A 6629-nucleotide genomic window follows, 5' to 3' on the forward strand; every position below is an offset into this window, starting at 1 on the left:
CCGGTGGACGTAATCTGCCACGAGTGATGTAAGTGTTACCGATTGTGCAAAGTCTCAAAAGGCGATAGAAGCCTACTGTCGATCATTAATATGCAGTGACTGTTTGGGGCAGTATCACCTAGGTTCCTGTTCTGGTGTGTCAGAATCTAGATATATATCTGAAGGGGACGACTATAAAGTCTTGGAAATGTATGACGTGCCGTAAAACCAAGACAACTGTGCCCTGCTCTAGGGAACCCGATGACAGCACTGTCACGGCGCTTCTGATCGACATTAAGGAGAAATTAAATGAGCTGCTTCCTCTCAATAACAGTGAACAAGGGGAAATAATAAGCACTTGCCTCAACATTATCGTCCCATTTCACTCACTAGCACATGCTGCAAATTACTAGAACATATAATTTTTAAACACATCGCCACCTTTCTTGATAACTGTTTTTTTTTCTGCGCAACATGGTTTCCGTCAAACATACTTCTGCGAAACGCAGTTACTCTTATTCACTGATAAATTGCATTCTTGACCAGTCATCTTGCGCCGATTGCATCTTTTTAGATTTCGCGAAAGCTTTTGACAAACTATGCCATTAATTGTTGCTTTATAAATTAAGTCATCTTAATCTTAATCCACATGTCCTTAGATGGATTCAATCTTTCCTTCTCAACCGCTGGCAGTTTGTTTTCACTAATGGCACAACCTCGCCGCTTACTAACGTGTTATCTGGTGTACCACAAGGATCCGTCCTCGGACCCCTTCTACTTTTAATTTATATTGATGACCTTCCGTCCACCCTATCTTCTGCCAGCCACCTTTTTGTTGACGACTGTGCGATTTTCCGTGAATAAGTAACCTCAACGACATTAATACTCTCCAGACCGATCTTAATTTCGTCTCTAACTGGTCTAAAACTTCGAAATGGAATTGAATATTAACAAATGTAAGTTCATGCGTGTTTCTCACTTCTCTAACACCCCCCCTTCTTATTGTCTTAATGGCATTCCTCTTGATTCCGTCGCATCATATAAATATCTAGGCGTACATATATCACGAAACTTAACATGGAATTCCCATACTGAATACGTTACTAATAACGCTAATCGCATGTTAGGGTATTTACGTCACAACTTCTCTGCTGCTCCTTCGTCCTTAAAACTCCTACTTTGTAAATCACTAATACGACCTAAACTTGAATACGCGTCATCTATATGGGACCCTGGGCATGAAAATCTTACATATTCTCTTGAACTTATACAAAATAACTCCGTTCGCTTCATTTTTTCAAATTAGACCGTACTGCAAGCATCACAGCCATGAAAACTAACCTTTCGCTCCCATCTTTAAAATCTCGTCGGAAAATCAGTCGCCTCACTCTATTCCACAAGGTATATCATCACGTCACGCTACATGATGATCTTATTTCACCCCCGGAATACATCTCCCATCGCACTGATCATCGGCACAAGGTTGGCATCCAAAAGTGCAAAACTAAAGCTTGTTTTCAGTCATACCTTCCCCAGACATCTGTCGAATGGAACCGCCTCCCTCCCGATATTGCAGCCATTGAGGATAATCAACGATTTCGTGATGCACTAACTGTTGTGTCTTCAAGTACGCAGCAGCCTACTTGCAAGAACACATGTTTATTGCCACTTGCAATACAGCGGAAAGGAACCACAAGGCACTTACGTGGCCGTCTTATATAGCTATACAGTGGCACTAATCAGTGACATCACAGACACACACACACACACACACAAGCACGTGCGCTCTAAGATACACAATTGAAGACATCAGTGACGTCAGAGTGCCACTGCAGGTTCTATCTAAGAGGTGATGACACAACACTCCCTTCCCCCCCTGAAGTGTTCTTAGTAGCGGTCAGGCGGTCGTCTTTGCCTGGTGCTGCGTCGAAGCTCTTGTTGGGAAGATGGCGATGCGCCACCGCTGGACTCCCCGCCTGAAGACGATGGGGCCGGAGGGGTGGCTAGTTTGTCCGTAGTTACTGCCTTCACATCTACTTGATCGGTGTCAGACGTATTTTGGGCACGTTCGTCGTTTACAGGGTGTGCACCTAGAGACCTGCGAGAGGCAATGTCTTGGCTACATGCTGGCGGTTCGGTGTTTCGAGACGGCGCCTGAACAGTCTCTCGCGCTCCGCCACCGTTTACAGGGTGTGCAGCTTGAGACGTGCGAGACACAATGTCTTGGCTACATGCTGGCGTGTTTGGAGATGGTGCATGAGCCGATTGCGGGAAGCAGTCCTGAAATGTTCGCGGTAGCAGATTACCAACACGAACGTACCGCTCTTCGTTCCCTATCCCGACCACATAAGTGCTGGAACTCACACGTTCATTTTCCTTGCCGCTCAACCACTCCCCTTCGCCGGGTCGTAGACCCTGTACAAGGACGCCTTCTTCCTCAAAGTCCTTCCACGCACCTCGTCGCTGATTTGCCGACTGATTTGTTCGCTTAAGTTTTTCTTTCATCCTTTGCTCGATATCCGGATGGAGAAGGCTCAACCTTGTCCTAAGTTTCCACGATAAGAATAGCTGGGCTGGTGTGTCTTCAGTGACCCCTGTTGGTGTGTTCCTATAATTGAATAAAAACTGGTCGACCCGGTGCTGGAGAGACTTCATCTGCTCATTTCTTTGTTCGTCCATGACCTGCTTAAGAAGATTTTTTTTAAAGTCTGTACACAACGTTCCGCGCTGCCATTCGATGCTGGGTGATAAGGAGGCGATTTAGTGTGCCGTATGCCATTCAGTCTCATGAATGTCTCGAAAAGTGCTGATGTAAACTGCGGGCCATTGTCTGTGACCACTTCTTCCGGTAACCCGTACTGTGCGCAGCTTCTCTATTGTCTTTTCACTACTAGTTGACTTCATGACAAACACTTCAACCCACTTTGAATGGGAGTGAACTAGCACTAGAAAACAATGTTGGTCACGATGAGCAAAATCCAAGTGCACACGCTCCCAGCAGCGCCTAGACACTCCCCATGACATTACAGGAACTTTGGGTGCCGCATTTTGAGTCAACTGGCATGTGACACATTCTTTCACTGTTTGTTCAACGTCTTGCGTAAGGCGGGGCCACCACACGAGGCCTCTAGACAGCATTTTCAAACGTGCCATTCCAGGATGGCCTTCATGCAACGACGATAGCGCTTTTCCGCGAAGAGACATTGGCTCTATCACTCGATTTCCCCACGTCACGCATTCTCTGCCAACAGAAAGCTCACTTCGTCGCACAATATATGGCGCCAAAGCGTCATCAGACACTTTTGAAGGCCAGCCGACCTGCGTCTAAAACAACACCTTTGATAACAGCTTGTCTTTGCTTGTTTCCCCTCTAATGTCTTCTGCCGAGAGTGGGAGCTCGCCCAGCGTAGAAAAACGTATGTACACGTCACACACGTCATCTGTGCACCCGCCAGCTGTGTTCGGAAGCGGCAGGCGTGAAAGCGCGTCAGCGTTGCCGATATCCCGCGATTTGCGATAAACCCATTTGTAGTCATAAGCAGCAATCTGTAAGGCCCAACGCTGCACGCGTGCCGCTGACATAGCAGGAATTGGCTTACCGTGTCCTAATAGCCCCACTAAGGGTTGATGGTCGGAGTAGATCCCAAATTTCCGCCCGAAATGGTACTTGTGAAACTTCTTTAGCCCGTACACGACAGCCAGGGCTTCTTTTTCGATATGGGCGTACGCCTGCTCCGTTTTAGTCAGAGTCTGAGACGCAAAAGCGATTGGTCTTCTTCAGATCCTTCCTTGTGGAAAAGGACTGCGCCTAAACTATATGAAGACGCGTCGCAAACCAACCCTAGCTCCTTGGAAGGGTCATAGTAGGTGAGTACGGATGCACTGAGCTGCCAGTCCTTGGATTCTTTGAAGGTTTTTTCTGCGGAAGCCGTCCATTTCCACTTAACATTCTCATCTAGCAAGTCATAATGGTTTAAGCTGTGCTGACATGTTCGGCACGAATTTACCATAGAAATTTAGCAAGCCTAAGTAGGCGCGTAGCTCGTTCTTGTTTTTTGGCGCTGGTGCTTCCTTGAAAGCACGCACCTTGTCTTCTGAAGGACCGATTCCTCTGTCATCAATGATGTGACCCAAATAGGTCACCGCCTTCGCAAAAAACTTGCATTTCTCCTTCCGCGATTTCACACCCCGTTCCTTGAACCGTGTCAGCACAGCTTCGACCTTATTATAGCATTCTTCCATTGTTTCTCCTGCTATTAACACATCATCAAGATAACATGAAACTCTGTCTAAACCCTTTAACATGTCATCCATCACTGCTTGGAAAATAGACGGAGCACTTGTTATTCCGTACGGCATAGGAGTGTATCGAAAAAGGCCTAGGTGGGTGTTCACAGTGACCAAAGGCTGCGAATCAGGGTGCAGTTGCAACTGTTGGTATGCTGTAGAAAGGTCAAGAACAGTAAAACATTTTCATCCGTGCAGCGTGACAAAAACATCTTCCAACGTTGGCAAAGGGTAATAATCGGTTCTCAGACAACGGTTTACAGTCACTTTGTAGTCGACGCATATGCGAACTTTGTTGTTAGCCTTGGGTACGACTACTAGGGGCGTAGCCCAATCGCTTTGCTGTACAGGTACCAGCACTCCCGAATCCACTAGAGAATACAATTCCTGTGCTACGGCGTCCCTGAGTGCAAATGGCACAGGTCGATGCTTACAGAAAACAGGTGTACTGCTGTCTTTTAGCACTAAGTTCACCGATGTGTCAGCTATCAGACCGAGTGCCGGCTCAAACACTTCCGAAAATTTTTCGATGACAGCGGCTGATTTTGAAGACAGATATTACACACGCTCGTCCAATCCAGCTTGAAAGCCTCCAGCCAATTACGTCCCAACAACAAAGTGTCACACATTTGTGGTGTTGGGACTACAATTCAAGGCAAGGTCGCTGTTTGGCCATTGTGCTCTACGCGCACCATCAACTTGCCTGTAATTGCCAGCGAGACACCTCCGTACGTTTTTAGCCGTAAGCTACAACTTTCTAGAGGTAAATCAGACCAATATTGCCGGTACATCTTTTCTGGTACGATAGACAGAGATGCTCCTGTGTCAACATGCATTTTGACCTTCCCACCTGCCACCCCAACTTTCACAATGTAGCTACCGTCATTACTGTTACATGAAAAAATATGGCTCAGCAAAATATCGTCCTCACCACATATACTGTCCAAGTCACAGGAGCCTTCTAAACCAGTGCTCTCTTCAAGGGCGTGTACCGTACGTGGCGTCGTTCTGCAGACCCTTGCCAGGTGTCCCACCTTTTTGCAGGCCCGGCAAAGATATTTGAGAAAGGGGCAGGTTGCGGCGGTATGCGTCGATCCGCAACAGAAACAGTCAGTTGATTCGGCTTGCCGCTCCGTGTTCTTGCTCGCTGCCCGTCTTGTCCATGAGGTAGCCTCGGTTTTTCTTTGTTGGGGTTGCTGGACGAAGTTCACCTCACTGAGGTCTTTAGGATGAATCTTCCTTGTTTCGGTGCGAGTGAGTTCCCCGCTTTTGGCAAGGTCATAAGCAGCTTGGAACGTCAGGGTACTCTTCTTGAGGAGCTCAGCTTGTGCTGTTTCGTTTCTCAGATCGGCCACGAACCGATCCCGCAAAGCGTCATCCAGGAATTGCCCGAACTCAGGATGCAGCCAACCTTTTCAGTTCTAATGCAAACGTAGCAAATGGTTCGTTTTCTTGCTGCGACCTACGGTTGAACCGGAACCTTTCCCCTATCACCAAGGGCTTCGGTGAATAGTGCCCTTTGAGAGCCCTGACCAGTTCGACGTATGTTTTGGCTTCGGGCTTCACTGGGGCCAACAAATTCTTCAACGTGCGGTAGGGCTGTTTTCCAATGGCCGTCACAAAAGCGGATACCTTCGAGTCGTCGCTTACCTGGGTGGCACGGATGTAGTGTTCAAAGCGTTCCACATAAGATTCGATGTCGTCGTCTCCCTGCTCCATGAACGGCTCGAAGCGGCCGAAGGAAGCCATGCTGTGGTAGTCCGCCTAGACGCCTGCTGTTCCCAAACTGCTGGAGCCGCAACCAGCGCTCCAGCCGTGACCTGGTTATCATCCGCTATGAGAATCCCAACTTCGTCGCCACTGTTGTGTCTTCAAGTACGCAGCAGCCTACTTGCAAGAATACATGTTTATTGCCACTTGCAATACAACGGAAAAGAACCACAAGGCACTTACGTGGCCGTCTTAAATAGCTATACAGTGCCACTAATCAGTGACATCACAGACACACACACACACAAGCACGTACGCTCTATCTAAGATACACAATTCAAGACTTCAGTGACGTCAGAGTGCCACTACAGGTTCTATCTAGGAGGTGATGACACAACACTAACAACCTTTATTTGTTTTGGAGAACGTTGAAATTATGTTTTAACAAAATTCACTGTATTGTATTTATTGTTTTTTTAACCTATATTACTCACTCCCCTCTGTAATGCCTTTGGCCCTGCGGGTATAATACATAAATAAATAAATAAATAAATAAATAAATAAACAAATGATATGGAGGCCTTAATAAAGCACATGTCCGCCCAGTATGACACGGTACTCGCCACCGTCGCAGAGCACTCAGGCGAAATTAA

General features: G+C 47.1%; 1 pseudogene; it reads right to left on the reverse strand.

Annotated features, from left to right (window-relative positions):
• Positions 1–1866: 1866 nt before the first annotated feature.
• On the reverse strand, positions 1867–6015 carry LOC142558366 (uncharacterized; annotated as a pseudogene).
• Positions 6016–6629: the final 614 nt, after the last annotated feature.

Source organism: Dermacentor variabilis, chromosome 9 (genome assembly GCF_050947875.1).
Source record: "Dermacentor variabilis isolate Ectoservices chromosome 9, ASM5094787v1, whole genome shotgun sequence".
NCBI classification, from domain to species: Eukaryota; Metazoa; Arthropoda; class Arachnida; order Ixodida; family Ixodidae; genus Dermacentor; species Dermacentor variabilis.